The sequence below is a fragment of the Diadema antillarum genome, unplaced genomic scaffold (assembly GCF_040938485.1).
Source record: "Diadema antillarum isolate AM-2024a unplaced genomic scaffold, OU_Dant_1.0 seq00000177_RagTag, whole genome shotgun sequence".
NCBI classification, from domain to species: Eukaryota; Metazoa; Echinodermata; class Echinoidea; order Diadematoida; family Diadematidae; genus Diadema; species Diadema antillarum.
This window is the reverse complement of record NW_027271244.1, coordinates 777248-795479: the sequence shown is the minus strand read 5'-3', so window position 1 is coordinate 795479 and position 18232 is coordinate 777248.

The following is an 18232-nucleotide window of genomic DNA, read 5'->3' as shown; positions in this document are numbered from 1 at the left end:
TCAATTTCTACTATTTTCTTCTAACAAAAATCAATGCATGCCATAGGGGAAAGGGCAGTATTCTTGATTTTGGGATAAAGTCTGAATTCAAAAGTTGCAAAATGAACAGCAGTGGTTATGAAGAGTCAATAAAGAACAAGTCATCAGGCCCGTAGCCAGGGGGGGGGGGGGGGGGGGGGGGTGCGTCGGGTGCGTACGCACCCCCCCAAAAAAAAATTCTGAAAGGTCCACTTTTTCATAATAACGGTTTTTAGCAATTCTCAAGATAACAATCCAAATAAATATAAAGACACATTATATGCTACGTAAATGTGGAAGAGTACGTTTAACAATGTTAAAAATAATTGTACGAAACCCTCTTGTTGTATGAACCATCGGATCGTCCCCATGCACACAAACACAAATGTTATGTATCAATTTGTGCGAACTATTATTATATTGGCACTGCATGCCATGGCCCTTGGCGCGTGTGACCGGTGTTTTTTTTTTCCACTGGCCGCCCGAGTACGTGCGATTCGTGGATGACATTGAGGTTGACACTTGCATTTTTTCACAGGAACAGAGGTAAGTGGATGAAAATCTAATAGCCTCAAGTTTACATATATGATAAAAATTAAAGAAATTTCCTCGAAATTACTATAATCGAAAACCTGAGACATTCTCATATATTGTTGATTATTAGTTATACATTTTCTCATGTTGTGACAGTTCGATTGGTTCTCATTTTGAAGTGAGCCAAAACCTAAGAACATTCTCACTTATAATTTCCAAAGAGTATCATGCAGGCAGGCAAACTCAATTTAGTTGTATTTCATTTAAATGTAATGGGTAAGAGGGTATGAGAGAGAATGCTGAGCTATGAAGTAAAATGGTAAAGTAAAAAGTTTGTCAGATAGTATTACAAAAGCCTGAATATTGCAAGAGCTCCGGAGTAAAAACAGTCAGGGAAAAACCCTATGTATGATAACATTGTGAGAGCGTTAGACTGCATTGTGACGCGTCGTTATTTAATTTACATTCTTTATTCATATTTTTCATAAAAAACACAGGTAATGAGCCGGATTGGGTTAAAATTCTCACTTACAGCTTTGTAGAAGTCTGAGTCAACAGTATCACACAGTACTTCAAGACGTATTAGTACAAACGATTTCTTGAGCCTGCACCGTTTCAGGCTCTGTTCTGGATACGGCGGTAGAAACTCATTCTTTTTTGTTGTTTATTTTATCATTATTTACTAATCTCTTTTCTAACTTACAGGTAGCGGATTTCTTTACAGGCCAAATTCGGAAATGTACTGTTGATTATTACTTATACATTTTCTCATGTTGTGACAGTTCTATTGGTTCTCATTTTAAAGTGAGCCAAAACCTAAGAACATTTTCTCTTATAATTTCCAAAGAGTATTATGCAGGCACGCAAACTCATTTTAGTTGTATTTCATTTAAATGTAATGGGTAAGAGGGTATGAGAGAGAATGGAAAGTGCTGAGCTATGAAGTAAAATGGTAAAGTAAAAAGTTTGTCAGATCGTATTACAAAAGAAACTCATTCTTTTTTGTTTGCTTGTTTTGTTTGTTTATTTTATCATTATTTACTTATCTCTCTTCTAACTTAAAGGTAGTGGATCTCTTTGCAGCCCAAATTCGAAAATGCCTAGAGACAGCTAGTAACCAAATATCCTACTATAATTTAATAAATAAGAAATAACCATTCCAGTATGTATCTTCGTGTGCACAGTAAGACAGATCAAATCAAATAGGAAAACATCTGAGCACTAAGCCTGAGGTCTGAATTTGCACTCAACTTCTTCCAATGGCTAACGGATGTTTAATTTTTGAATTTCACTGACCTCCAAATTTCACAAAGAAAACCTTAGCATGATGGTTAATATGACATTTTGACTGATATTGGAGATGTTTGCGAATCGGATCTACTACCTTTAATATTATTAAATCTAAAATGATTATTTGAAAGTTCGGAAATGCTGGAAATATCCTACCACAAGGAGGCAAAATATAAATGGTTCACATTTACAATTCATTTTGTTTTAAAAATTTTCTTATTTATTTTCGTTTTTGACAAACTCGCATACCAACGGCTGATATACTGTATAGTAAAGTGAATGTTTCATCTTCCAAACAGCATCCAATGGGATGGAAAACTCCAACTGAAAGGTGGACACCGTGACCATACTCGCTAAAGAAAACGCGTAATAGGGGTCGTTTTTTTCTCACGGATTAGATGGAAAGTGTGATGTACGAGCGTATATAATCAAAGGGTATCAAAAAGGCCGAAATTTGGGAAAGTGGTATATTGTTCAATCATGATGAAGTACTTCTTTAGGGTGCAGGAAACATTTAAGGAATACTTGTTTTTAAGGCCCGAAAAAATCATATGATCATTACTCGTTTAGGGGCCATTTTGAAAGTCCATGTATGAGCATGGTGTCCACCTTTTAATTGTCACTACCCCTCCCGGGACAGTATCAAAGGACCGTTTTGTTAATTAACGCAATCCCCCCTTCCTTCAAAAATCCTGGCTTCAGGCCTGCTAACGCGGGTATACAATAGAAAAAATAAAAGTTAAAACAACACCAGGAAAATCACTATTCTCAATTTTGCGGCGCGCTACGCGCGCAGAGTCTCGAACACAATTAAACTTTGCAACTTCCTGGCAAAATGAGTTTTTACTATTTCCTACATGAAATACCGTAACGCGATTGCATGCAACAGACAAAAATAAAAAATTTCCTCGAGACTTTAAAACGTCATTAAAACAGTCAAAATTCACAATTTGCGGTGCGCTTCGCGCGCAAATTCTTATACAACTTTTGTAGTTCGGTCGTCCAAAGAATATATATATATATATATATATATATATATATATATATAATTGTGTGTGTGTGTGTGTGTGTCATCATTGGTATTGGTACCGAAGGTCCGTTTTTTTAGTGACCGCACCCCCCTTGAAAAATCCTGGCTACGGGCCTGGTCATGCTTTTTTTTCTTTTTTTTTTTGGTATGAAGTTACCTCTTTCGTTCCCAGCTGGTTAGACACAAGAGCCAATTTCAATAGAAATAGCTTATAGCGGTTTTGCCATACCCGGAAATGTCGTTAGCTCTCTTTGTACTTGGTTGTTCTTTCATATCATGTGCAGGCAGTGTTCAAAAGACACGCGGCTTATACAGGACATCGAAGCTGGTATGCTTCAAAAAGATGTGGCCGAGAGACAAGGTGTAAGACTTTGTTGTGTTGACATGGTTGATGTGAAGGTTATGTGAGATTAAATGGTGTGATTCTTGCTCTAAAATAGCCATACATGTGGGTTTATTCGCTATCCGTAGTAGTAGCATATCATTTTGCAGGGAATTCTGTCGTTACCAAGCATGTCTCGATTATTACTGAGATAAGAGAGCAATCATGGATTAAACTAAGATATCCATTTTTTTGTTTTTGTTTATCTATATGATATACTTGTATAATTGAACAACAAATTATATACGTATAATATATGTATATATATTATACATATGTGTGTATGTATATGTATTCACACGATGGAATGAGAGGATTTGTGTGTGTGTGTGTGTGTGTGTGTGTGTGTGTGTGATTACTAACCTTACTAAAGATTAGATGAAAACAGTACAAAAGCACAACCAAGCGAGACAAGCTTGTAGAGTGTAATCTTGCTCTGAGCATTAAAGTGGATGACATGTTAGCTCCTACGCAATGACTTTGTACATGAAATGCACAAATTTGAGTCGTTATCATAATCATCATCCTTATGACATTATAATCATATTGATTATCCAACAAAGTCACTAGAATTAGCATATATAGTTCGTATTTTCTTTTCAACTGTACAAAAGTTATAAAAGCAGATAGGAATACATTTTTCCTCGCATGCTTGAAATTATGTTTTAAAAAATCAAACTTTTCTTGATATGCACAGAGCAAAAAGTAATCAAAAAGTAGTTGACATTGCGTAGCTCTTTAACGTAAAGGTTTTAAGCAAAATAATTCGGCAGGGTATTTTGCACTAATTGATTAAGTTTTGGTGCAAAAATGAGAATTATCTATTTTGTTATACATGAGTGAGCATTCGCTAAGGGGAAAAAAAACTTGTCAAGTTTTTAAAGTTACAAGAGTCATTTTGGGGGGTCTATAAAACATTTTCGGTTTGGTTCATGTTTAATGGCTGTTATCGTTTTATCATCCGTTCTTTGACTCTCTGTCAACTATCCTGACACTTTCTGTTCTTTCTTTCAGGTTATAGGTGAGTTTAATTTTTGGGGAAAATAGCAAGGTTGAAGCCCCATCTAAAACTGCAAAATCTTTAAGTTTATTGAAAGTACTGACATCAGATATTGTTACCAACAAGAAACGGCACATTTTGTGTGAACACTGCGAAGAGGAAGTCGTAGTGTTGTGGTTGAATGAAAGCTCTGTAAAGATGGAGTAAGAAATGTTGAAATAAACTGTTAATGTGGCATGGGGGTGGGGGACAATCTATGGATGATAAAACAACACAATTAAACCCTCACCAGACACAGAATCTTTCACAGACCACCAAACATGACATTTGTGACTTTCGAAAAGTGACTAATATGTCTTGAATGTGTGCTCACTCACGAATGACCCTACAAATCATTTTCATTGTTAGGCCTTATAATGGACCTAAACTTTGGAATGACTTCACCTGTGAAGTCACTATTATTCCATACTCTCATATATTTAAAAGCATATTAAAATCTTTCTTGCTGGGTATGACAGTGAAGCAACCTCATTAGATGCTTGGAGCAACATTGATTTGTCTTGTCATCCTTTGTCGTTCGGGCAGTCTATATTCCTTTTCCTCAACCGTAAATCACAAAGGTGCCTACCAGAGTCAAGTAAACATGATGATTATTATTTTTTTTTACTTATCTTTTGTTTCTTCCCATCTTTGTATCGGTCATCATTCTCTCTAAAAAAAAAAAATCGAGTGAAAATATTCACTCTTAAAGGAGTGAATACGAAAAGAGTGAAATCAGAGTGAAATTGGAGTGAATTTGAGTGAAAATGTTCATTTTCGCTCGTTTTAGAGTGACGTCAGGGATCATGTCAAAATCTTCGAGTGATCCCTGAGGTCACTCAAATATGAATGAAAATGAACATTTTCACTCAAAATTCACTCCAATTTCACTCTAATTTCACTCTTTTTTGTATTCACTCCTTTAAGTGTGAATATTTTCACTCGATTTTTTTTAGAGAGCAAGCAAAAAAAAAATGAATATCATTAATTGTATTCAGAATTCATTTTCAAGAAGTTTGCTTATTTTGTACGCAAAGCTGTTGTAGCTCAGTGAAAAAAAACAATGGACAATCAATGATGTTCCTGATCCTAGTCCTCTGGCTGCGGCAGTTGTTCCCCTATTGGTACTTTATTTTCATTGCTTAGTCCATCGGAGGAAGCGTAAAGCCGTAGGTCCCGTAGCTACTTGCTTTTAAGCATCCGATACTTCCCTAGCAGTCATTTCGAAACAAATCAAAGGAACCGGTAATGTTTGCAAGTACTGTGTCTAGCTGATTCCATCATATTTCAGAGTTTTATAATTCACTAAAAGGTTTTCATTGACATTTGTTTAAACGTCAGTCTTGTGTTATTTACCTTTTCATTTATATCATGAAGCATACTTTTGTGATTATTTTCTACGCTTTGAACTATATTTTGATGATTTTGATCATTCATATCTAATGATTTCTGTTGTAATTGGTTGAGGACTAGGAGAAAAGACCTCAACTCAGTTCAGTTAAAAATGTAGATACATTGTATCTACATGACAGGACATAGTTGTGCAATGTTTGGTTACAATTCGTTATTCGGAAGGTTCTTTATTCCGAAGATTCATTAATCTGAAAATGAAATAGAGTTGTTATTCTGATGGTTCGATGATAAAAAATGAAATAAGGTTCATTATTTCGAAGGTGCGTTAATCTGAATATGAAAAAGAAAAATCATTAATCCGCAAAACGCAAACGTTCATATGTTTCGTAATTTCGAAGGTTCAATACGTACCTTCTTTCATTTTCGGATAAACAAACCTTCGGAATAACGAATATCAACCCAGGGTTCATTAGACATGTATCTTTAGGTTATTCCCGGGAACTGTTTCATATAAAGCTCGATGTGTACAACATTATATCGTAAGTGTTAAAATAATTGCAGTTGCTATAACAGCATTCAAGCAGCAACCAAACGGTTACGTTTAATGTTTTGTTCAATATGACTACCATTATATCGCGCGTTGAGGGATTTCCAAGATTAAAGTAGACGCCAATTGCTCACGCAGATGTAGTTTTGAGGCTGATTCTGTGTTTGAAGGCGTCTCGTTGAGAGCTAAAAGGTAAACCAATTCTAGGAAGGTGAGGAGGATGTGAGCAAAGTTGAAATTATATTGGACACTTGAAGTGCTGAGGCGGAAATAATTCAAGGTTGTGTAACGAAGGACAAGGTGACATCATTTCTTAAATGGCACGCGATTATGCCGCCCATCGTCGTCCGAGTTTTATACCCGTCTGCTAATTTGAGAGCCGCGTTCGGAGATTTCGTCGCAGTGTTTGCTCAGCAAAATTATCAACGTAGCGGAAGCGAATCTCGGCTACAAGAAAAGTACACCGCGTATGAACGAGCTGAGTGATGTCACTCTATTCGTCAGGTGAGCGCCGATTGCAAGGGACCAATAAAACAGAAAGTGATGCTGAGGCAATAATGGAAATGGATGAGGATGATCTCACAAAGAGGCATGACTGCCCGATCTTTTGGAGGCGTTTTTACTAGAATATAAAGAAAATAAGTAAGCGTACTATCCCGTCTGTGGGGAAACGTATTTTTGACTGTCTTGTGCCTCTCCGTGTCTGTAGTTAAACTCTCTTTTTTCACAGTTTTTCATGTCGGTACACTGGTGTTTTGAACAAGGGATCCATGTTTATCTTAAAACTGTGCGTTAGCTTGAAAGAACCCATTAATGACTCAGGGCATTAGTGTGTATGATGTCCATTTCATTATTGTGATTTATAGACTCTTCTTTGAGGCTGCACTTTATGACTAAAAGGAAGTTGTTTACATAACAGACATATCCTCTTTCGTATTACAAGCAGCAAGAGCAGACACAGTAGTAATTATCTAAGCGGGGCGGCGGATTTCTACTGACAGGGGTAATCCTTTCTCCTCCTGAATGGAGACAGCAAAAACTAGATTCTTGATTATTCCACAGAGCAGAGTATATCAAGGTAGCTTTACAGGCAATGACGAAACATGGCGTATGAAGATGACGGGATTTCGAGCTTATTGGGCTAAAAGGCGAACTCTAATCCAAGGATGTAGATCATCTGTTATAAAACAAAAATTGTTGTTTATTGCTGTTTATTTGCTTTTACGAAGACATCTAGAAAATGGTCACAATTACATTTTTTTTTAATGTCTGCTTTTGCACATGGCGGCACATGCGAAGTTCTTACCTGCAAAATTTTGCAAAATTTTGATGTGAATGATATAGGCTCGTCAGACAACAATTATTATATAGTGTTTGTTACCTCATTGCTTTTGTAATTTTACATGGGTGATTTTCTCTGGTGGCGAGAAATTTGTTTTTATATTCTTTTTGCATGTATTGAGCAAAAGGACTGAAGTTCTTCCTGAGAGAGTTTTATAAATGCGTAGAAGTGTCACATAACTCTCTCACACACACACACACACACACACACACACACACACACCCATCTACACCTACTATTCTTTAAATATGTACCAACATCAACTAATATGCGGTTTTTTTAAAGTTGGGAGGGGGGCAGGTATATTTCTTGTGCCACTTTCGGGTTTGCAGACCTCGGTAACATTTTGTCAAAAGCCCTCACAGGCTAACGCTAACGTATACACGCATTATTCTTCTGTGTCGTTTGTGTGTGAGTGTGTTGCGTCATTCTTAGAGTTCACGTTGTGTTGTTGACTGTAAACTTATAAAATGTTATCTATAGAAGATAGGAACATGTTCAAGTCATGTGTTGTAATTACTTGTTCTTTATTTTTCTTTTCGTTGTGGCAGGCCTACATGTATTCTTTTTTTTTCTGGAGGATTTTTGTTACACCATTATCGGCATTATAAAAATCATTTTGCGAGATATAGTTATCATAATCTGCTTCACTTGCATTGATTTGCGCTATCATGTTTAAGGTATGGGTTGAAATTAATTGTAATCCTATCAAGTAGGCCTACTCCCCTTTCCTTAAAGTGTTTCAATCACACAAAAACTACCCTTTGGATTTGGAGGAGCACCTAAGAGGCACTCAGAAGAGTAGGGCCTAAATTATTACTTTCTTCTCATTGTTTGTCACCTTCTTCCATAATTTGCAGAAATTTCTTCTAGGCTCTCACAAAATTAATCTTAAATCAACTCCGTCCCTTTTTCATGTGTGTGTGTTCTCCTTGTGTGCTCCAGACTATCACAGCGTTGCAGCATTGCGCAGAAATTCACAACAGGAGTTATCATCATTCGCGCTGCCCAATAACTTAAGCGTCCATGAGGTCCTGACATGAATAAGAGTGGGTGTTTAAGCTTCTCGATGCACATGAAATTGCCGGTATTCATTTGGGTGAACAGCGACTTGACACTACCATGACACTACTACGGTCTGTGAAGAACACTTCACACGACTGGACTTCCGTCCACGTCCAGCTATCCCAGCCTCATGCAATGAACATGACGACTAACCTATACAGGCAGAGTTGCCTATCGATAGTGCTTCCCGAGTAGTCTAAATTCAAGACGCATACACTTTTTAGTGCAAGCGGGAGTATACTCTTCCTCTCATTCATGCCGTACACTACTCGTTGAAGAACTTCACACTTTCAATCTCCAAAACAATGACAGTCATCACTGTAACAAATTAAATTTGCAACAGAGTAATACACTTTAATACGGACATTCATTTCTCTCCTTCCTTTGTTTCTTTTTCATTTTACTGAAGACTAGGTGTGAGCTTAATAGAAGAATATCCATGTACCCGTCCTAGACATGATACTTTGTTAACGTAAAAATATAGTTTACACCTGATACTTCAACTTAAACTTTAGAAGTAAAACCTTGAACTTCAGTTATATGTATATCAAGAAAATATATCATCAGTATAGGGGCAATGTGAGAGCAGGGCTATACATAGCACACCAGCGCAACCTCACTCGATAAATGCAGTTTATTCTGTCATTCGTTCTCTCCAAAAGCGCCACCAAATTACAAACTAAAGAATGCGAGGGTAATCAGCAGTTTAACAAACGACCGTGAAGCGTGGTCATATCCGTGAAGAGTTGAGGATAATTCTTTAGCTATAAATTGCATTTAATCGGAAAGTGTACCACTTGACAAACCCGTGTCTAAACAATATTGGGGGAGCCGTCAGGAGGCGATCATGAAATAAGCGCTGAGCAGTGAGTGGCATTTGGAGCCCGAGCCCTAGAGCATGAAGTGGCGTAACTGCTCATCTCATGGAGAGCTGTAACCGAGTTTATTTTGCCGTACCATTATTTGGAAAGTCCCATTACGTGCAGAGCGTCGCCGCGTCTCTCCACTAGTCCTTGGACGTTGCCAGTCCATTTTCGGTTCATGAAATCGTAATGTTCACGTTAACGCAACAGCTGGGAACAAGATCTATGGTATTAAAGACGATTTAGTATACAGATTAGCTTTCTATCGGCACTTTGAAACTACATAAAACTATAGGTGCATAGAGGCTGCACGCAATTTGGGCTATTTAAGGGTAATGATGACGTCAGTCCGACCATGTGTTGCAATCTTTAACTAGGACCAAACCCAACATTTCAAATCTGTGGGAAAGGAATGTATTATGATGCACATTGTCTGTTTCTTTCCCTTTAAAAAAATGCGAGAACTCTCATTCTTAGTGGAAAATTGTTTTCATTGTTTTCATTTATTTTTTATCATCTTAAACAAGCAGTTGGCTCTTTATCAAAAGTTGATGATACAAAGCCAATGGGACCAATCTCTGATTTGTTAAGAGTTTTCAATGGCCTGCGTCAAAGTTACATAAAGTACGTGATGTACGTACATGAAAACTTGATCTGAAATTGCATTGAGATTAGATACGTCATAGTGGCAATACATACATGCTCTCTTGCAAGTTCGTGATTCGAGTTCTAACTGCAAAGCAAATGATGAAGAAATAAAGTACTTCCAAATTCGATAAGCGGTTCCAAAGATCACAGAAAAGTTAGGGCTGGCTTCGAGAATGCATTATGTACGTTGAGGCTAATTGCGCCTTGTCATTTCATGAGGTCTTGATTTCATAGGTGGTTTTCACTTTTTAATTTTCATCAGCAGAGGATTCATTACTGTCATTTACAGCTATATAGTTATAAGCCCATCAGCGACATATAGATTATACTTATAAGCGCTTTTAGCCATTTATTATTGCCAAAATACATTTTCAGGGAACATAGAAGAACAAGAACAATACTTCTCGTATCTACCTTCTTTTTTTTTTTGTCTGTGCGGATTGCCCGCTAAAATTTCAATAGACCAAAAGTATGATTGAAAACGGTTTCCTTATCAAATAACCAAGAAAAAAAATATCCCAATGCAAGCAAAGTTTCAAATCGTCTCGTATTACATTCACCCAACTCACGTTATTGTCCCCGCCGAACGAGTTCGAGCAGGGGACTATGAAACGGGCTCCGTACGTGTGTGTGTCCGTGTGTCTGTCTGTCCGTCCGTCCGTCTGTCTGTGCGTCCGTGTCTGATCAAAATGTTCAATTTGCTACTTCTCTGTCATTTATGAGCCAATTTTAATTCTGTTTGCTTTATATGATAGCACTACATGGGAGCTTTGAAACTTCTACACAGAATTTCAGTTGTGACCTTTGACCTTGACCTTTGACCTATATTGTACATTTTGCTTCAAAATGCTACTCCTTCGCCATTTCTAACCCGATTTCGATTCCGTTTGCTTTATGTGATGGCACTAGGTGAGGGCTTCAAAAGTTCTACACAGAATTTTGACCTTTGACTTCTTTGACCTTTGACCTTGATTTTTGACCTATATTGTACATTGGCTACAAAATGCTACTCCTTCGCCATTTCTAACCCGATTTCGATTCCGTTTGCTTTATGTGATGGCACTAGGTGAGGGCTTCAAAACTTCTACACAGAATTTTGACCTTTGACTTCTTTGACCTTTGACCTTGATTTTTGACCTATATTGTACATTGGCTACAAAATGCTACTCCTTCGCCATTTCTAACCCGATTTCGATTCCGTTTGCTTTATGTGATGGCACTAGGTGAGGGCTTCAAAACTTCTACACAGAATTTTGACCTTTGACCTTGATTTTTGACCTATATTGTACATTGGCTACAAAATGCTACTCCTTCGCCATTTCTAACCCGATTTCGATTCCGTTTGCTTTATGTGATGGCACTAGGTGAGGGCTTCAAAACTTCTACACAGAATTTTGACCTTTGACTTCTTTGACCTTTGACCTTGATTTTTGACCTATATTGTACATTGGTTACAAAATGCTACTCCTTCGCCATTTCTAACCCGATTTCGATTCCGTTTGCTTTATGTGATGGCACTAGGTGAGGGCTTCAAAACTTCTACACAGAATTTTGACCTTTGACTTCTTTGACCTTTGACCTTCATTTTTGACCTATATTGTACATTGGCTACAAAATGCTACTCCTTCGCCATTTCTAACCCGATTTCGATTCCGTTTGCTTTTTGTGATGGCACTAGGTGAGGGCTTCAAAACTTCTACACAGAATTTTGACCTTTGACATCTTTGACCTTTGACCTTGATTTTTTACCGATATTGTACATTTTGCTACTAAATGCTACTTCCGGCGGGGACATATTTTACGCACCGCGTAATTTCTACTTTTCCTTGTTAGTATTCATACGGATAGCGTATCGACCTCGAGCTACTTCATCATAACGTAACTATGCAGTCTTATTTATTGGCAAGAATTCGCATTGTGTTTAAAGATCAAGAAGTTGGATTTGAATGAACCTTAAGTCATTGATTTCAGTTAAAAAAAATGTTAAATTCGTACTCATTCATTCACTGTATCTCTGTAAATTTTTTTCGTCGCATAACCCACACTATTATTATTGGACAAAACAGGGATACCTGATATTAGAGAGCAACCTTTTGGGAGAATCTAATATATCAATTTTTGTATTTATTTTGTGTGTGTGTGTGTTGGTACGAAATAACATCGGTCCTTCATTCATTAAGATTAACAGTGATGTTCTCAGCCGATATTTTTTGCTCCGTCAAAGCGAATAGTCTCCCGTTAGAATTGAAGCCATCGTTCTGTATTACAGGAAGTCACAGGGAACCATGAAGGTTAGCGAAGTGCGTTCGGAAATAAAATCACCGTGTTCTACTTAACACAATTCTAGAAGATTCTTGGTTTATCGCAGCAGTGCATCAATATCCGCAATCATGACTCTGCCCTAGATATATATATTGGGTGGGGTTTTTTTTCAAAGTGCTGCGACTCAATTCCTGGATCATCTGAGAAATCACCCAAGTGTTTTTAATTTGACTCTGCTCACTTTCGGAACGGTCAGTTGCTGTTTTCAACGCCTCTTGAAAAAGCGACAAGTACTTGACCTCGGATATTCTCTCGCGGTCGTGTGTGCATCCTTGCGTGAAATTCCAATACACACAGTCCGGGGAGAACGCCGCATCGGCTCGAGGTCATCTGGCGGACGGCTCTCCGCTTTACAGCTGCCCCGCGAAGCAGGAAATCCTTACCTTCATAATAGTGCCCTAACGTCAAATTTAAACGTTACTTTCAAAAAACCATTTAACGACTTATATTTCATCGTTTTCTTTGGTTTGTATACCTACCTATAGTTATACGTAGTAGGCCTATTAATGTTTTCCCTCCTTTTTTTCTAAAAAGACGGAAAATTGAATATTTTGAAGTTTCAGTTATAAAATGTATCCTCTTGCAATGAGTTCACATACATACACACACACACACACACACACACACACATGTACACACATGCAGGCTTATGTTCTAGAGTTATGTATTGCATGAAATTATGCGCATTGTTAATGAATTTCAAGTAGCAATTTCTTGTAGTGCTTCAGTCGCCAAGAAGTTCTAAAAGGTCAATGAATCGATCTTAATACAGTCTCAACAATAAAAAACAGTAACTGTACAATTGTAACTGAGCAAAGAAATGCCTAGACGGTATAATTCCTAAAGTGGCAATATAAGCTCCAGAGAGAGAGGGGGGTACCTATACACACGTATATATCTATAGAAACACAAACGTCTCTGTCAGCCGATGAGTGTCAGGGATATAGTTCTGTCAGTGGCATTAGGGTTTTGACTATGACGTCACGTTACTATACCCTAAAGGCAATAGAGTTAGGCGCTATGACGTCATACTGCAGTGAGGAGTCATTGGATAACACGTCGGCCCTTCCCCTAGACAAAACCAGCTGAAATAATAATCGTTTTCATTGATTTAAAAAAAAAATGTAGGGAGAATCAAAGTGAGAAATTACCCGCCCGCTCACGTAAGCCAGACATCGAGGGGAAAAAAAAGAAATAAGTATCTAATAAATCATGCAGGTGGGAACTACTCCACAAAGTGATAACAGTGCACGCTCAAAATTTAGAAGCTACACAGCAATACTGTTCTAAATAGGGTTGAGACCCGTTGAATCGAATACTTTACAGTCGTACCCTTTCAAATAAAATTTGCTCCAACTTTGAAGTCAATTATACTGTAGTTGCCACACGAATGAAAACAGTAAGGAGATTTTTTTTTTAACGTATGTCCTTTTTTTTTGTCACGTGATGATACGGGTAGGTTTGTGAATACAGCTGCTTGGGTTGGGGCTCAGGGGTATATTATTTGCACCGATAGAAAATCACGCCTTTATACAGGACGTGAATACATCAGTCACACTTGGGAATCCATTTCTGAGTGGTATCACAGATATGTGACGCTACATGAAAATCAAAAACGAATAACCAATCCAGACTGCAACGCGAGACGAAAATAACAAAAACCTCAGAAACTATGTCATCTTATTTATGATACAATTTCCCCTTAGCGAAACAAGGCCTACATAAGACTTTACGAGAGCCAATAACTTTGATTCTATCGCCCGCCCCCGTCAAATTATCAAGAAAATATCACTTTATTGATGTGTTCTTCGTCCTTCAAACTTCCGAGCAATTAATTGCCTGTTTTGGCGATTCTACCTGAAACAGCTGCTCTGAAATGGGTCATTTACAGCACTTGTTTCAAATCAGAAACTAATAAGCAAACACAGTTAACGTATTAGCATCATTAAAGTGACTAATCACCGACTTAATGACTATTTTGACGTAGCTACTGCTCCTAAAAACACCCGTTGACGTACCTTAATTACAGCAGAGTTAGAGACTCTTTATAGTTAAATACAATTTTGCCCATCAAACGTCCAGTTGACATGTATAAATGACAAAGACCAGTAGAGCAATACCAATCCAATCATTGTTTATTTCGTTCGTCCTCGCACGTTCAGGGCATAGTTTTCATTACTGTATTATCATTATCATTATTATTATCATTATTATTATCATTATCATCATTAGTAGCAGTAGTAGTAGTAGTATCATCTTCATTATCATCATTATCATTATTGTCAGCAATTTGCAGCGCGTCGGGCATTGTCGAGTTCTATCATAGTCTGGACACTCACATTTTGCGGAAATGAAAAGTTTCCTCCATGGCGCCGGACCTAATGTAAGAAAATGTCGCGACACAGTATATGATCAAAGGAGGTTTAAGTGAAAGGAGTCACAACCGTCTTCGCTAGAAATAAAAATGAAAATTACTCGATTGGGCATGCCCGGGTACTAATATGACATACCTATCAATATAGAATTACTTTTCTATATAAGTTTTCTTTGTGGGAATTAAGTGGAAAAGTGATAAAACCAGATTTTCAGGATGGTACAATAATAAACACTTTCACATGATACAGCTGTGATTTACACTTTTGCACAAATTTCTTTTGTTTTATAATACTTTATAATTAAGTGATATTTCATTTCATTCAATAAAGAAACAAGCAAAATATATCCAATACTATGTTAAAGGGAACGTATAGTTTTGATTGAGGCCTAACTTCATGTTTCTAACATTTTTGGTGAGATAATGAGAAACCTTTTAAGAAATATGAAAGAACATGTAATTTAAAGAGGAATTCAACATTTATTTGATGAATATTGGTTTTGAAACGGCTGAGATATCCAAAACAGAGCGATCTTAATAAAAGGTGGGACCCACCTTTTATTACGATCGCTTTGTTTTACTTTGTTTTTGGATGTCTCAGCCATACCAAAAACGATTTTCATCAAATAGATTATGAATTCCTCTTAGAATGGTATGGCCTGTACTATTTCATAAGAGGTTTCTTGGTACAGTATCTCACAAAAAGTTATAAGCCCATCAACTCTCATCTCCACCAATACTATCCCTTTAACGTTCAAAATGAACCATCAGATTGCTCAGCAAGACGACGGCATCGAACATCGATGCCCAAAGGCACAAATACACCTGTGGAGTTCTTCTGGACATTAGTAGAAAACTGACAATTGTTCGAATAATTACAGCCAGTTGGAGCTCCAACTCTTAAACTCTTGGTATGATATTGAATGACCTGATATACATACCACGAGAAATCACTCGCTTACCTTGCAATCTCCCACCAAAGTAAAAATCCTGTGTCATGCTCCAAGATGAAAATAAATGAAACAATCAGACTGGCAAACGTTTCATCTAAATGACACATAATAGAAAAGAATGGTGAAATCTGTAAGTATCTGTGTTCTGCTAATAACGAGCAAAATTTAATTATCACATTAACATTTAAAAGGATTTAGGTGAGGTAATTATTTCACTACTTCATGGTCTCCCACTGACCTGCACACAAACATGTATCGTTTTGTTTCCTTCTCACTTTCTTTCTTTTTGTGTGTGTGTGGAAAGACAAAAAAAAAATAAAGCGTAGTAGCTACTAGTATTGCTTTAAAGAACCAATGATGATTTCTAATTAGAATGCAATTTTGCTTGCCGAATCAAATCCTAAGGACATTTTTTTTTTAAAACAATGGTGTCGTTTCAAATCTCCCGATATAAATTGCTTTTGCAGTTGTGATCGATTTCACACCTCTTTGGAATCAAGTAAACCATATAAATCAAACAAATTGATAAAACTTACCTATGAGAGGTTTGGTTTCTATCACAAAAAAACAACAACAAACCACTCCTGCTTTTTTTTTTGCATTCTCAATTTGTCAAAATTGACATGAAGATGAAGTGGCATTAATACACAGTTTCGAGGGTCTTGCTCTTCACAGAGGCCCTGACCGCGAAACGGGAATAAGTGAATACCTCGTTGAGTAAAAAGGTCACAAGGCTATTCGGTCAAATTCTTGAGAAAAATGTTTTAAACCGCGACATCACTCGTTATTGTCAAATTAAGAACCAATAGCAAAGAAATTGTATTTAGGGTAAACAAAGCAATTTCAAGACGAAATTAAGGCAGTCTTCAATTTGAAAAAAAAAAAACATGTTTTCTGCACAGAATCAGTCAGCCGGCGATAGGCTTGATTTGACAAAGCAAAACTCATTTTCATATATGACAAAAGAAGTGAATTGCGTCAATGTATTTTAGAAGAAAACAAGGGTTGATGTCTGAATCACTGACGAATGTGCGATAGTAACCTTTCCATAAATTACCGCAGTCATCAATCATGTCCGACTTGTAATATGTCTTCACGCTGCGTCGACTTGGTAGGACAATATTTCAAGCCTCCCTCATCAGATGCAGCCATGATTTAAAGTGCCTTATTCCATCTATACTTTCCCCGCATGTGACCTCTTTTATACTACCCAATGTAGAAGATAATCGTCGCCAGAAACGATGCCTCTGAATTATTTCTTGACATATTTCGTTCTCAATGCAGCGAGAGGCTGCAGCGCTTGAGTTGGAGTTTGGATTAAGATTGATATCACATAAAGACATAAAAAACTGTAAATGCTATGATAACGTAGCGAGGAATTTTTGCAGGGGATGAAGAGAAACCAGTCTGTGTACTGAATCAACCACTGCCACTTTACATGAACAGTAGATGATCTTCAAAGGGACTGTTTGGCACTTCCAAACATAATCTATCACACCCACGTGACTAAGGGCATGTTTTTAATGAACAGCATCCATCATAACACTTATTCCTCCTTGTGTTGGTTAGGGTTGTAGTGACATCGCCTGTCATTTCCTCCTTAAACTTCAAACTTAGGAGCTGTGAGGAAGTATCTTTCCGAATTAACAAACCTATGGAATTAGAAATGAAGGGTGTAAAAGCGAGCATTGACATACAAATGGAGCGCGACGACAAATTTCAAAAATAATTATTGCTTACAATTGTCAGGCACCCATTTTCACATTGGGTCGAGAGGGACATCGTGGGCAATATCTTGTCTAGGCGTTCTGAGTGAAAATGTGCGTGCGTGTATATATATATATATATATGTGTGTGTGTGTGTGTGTGTGTGTGTGTGTGTGTGAATTACATATATGATATATGATATATGATATATATATATATATATATATATATATATATATATATATATTATGTATGAGTTAAATATATGCCAATCTATTAAGTATAAAAATATGATTGATATGAGACGAGGAATGGGAAATATTCAAAAATACTGTTGTTGTTTTTTCTAGAGAAGACAAACATGATTGATGAGACCTAAATGATATGTGTGCTGGAGATAGTGGATGTGAAATGTATTATCAGAAATGTATTCTTGTGGGAGTTAAAATTGTTATAAACCAAAGATATTCGAATGTGTATGGGGTAATTCAGCTACTTATTCAGTCAAGAAGTTCTCATGTACACGTTCGTAACATCACATCACATATCTACGGTGCTCCAGTTTCTCGTGTTTATTGTGGCTCTTTGAATGATTTACTACACAGACACACGAAAAATAAGTAAAACGGCGGGCTGTTGTTTTTTTTCCTGCTTTTGTGTATGTTGACAAATTTTGCACTTCTGTCTGAGGGTACACGCACGACGATAATTTCGGAAGTGTTCACGGGAATTGAAAGAAGTTTATTCTATTTCAAGCATCTTGTC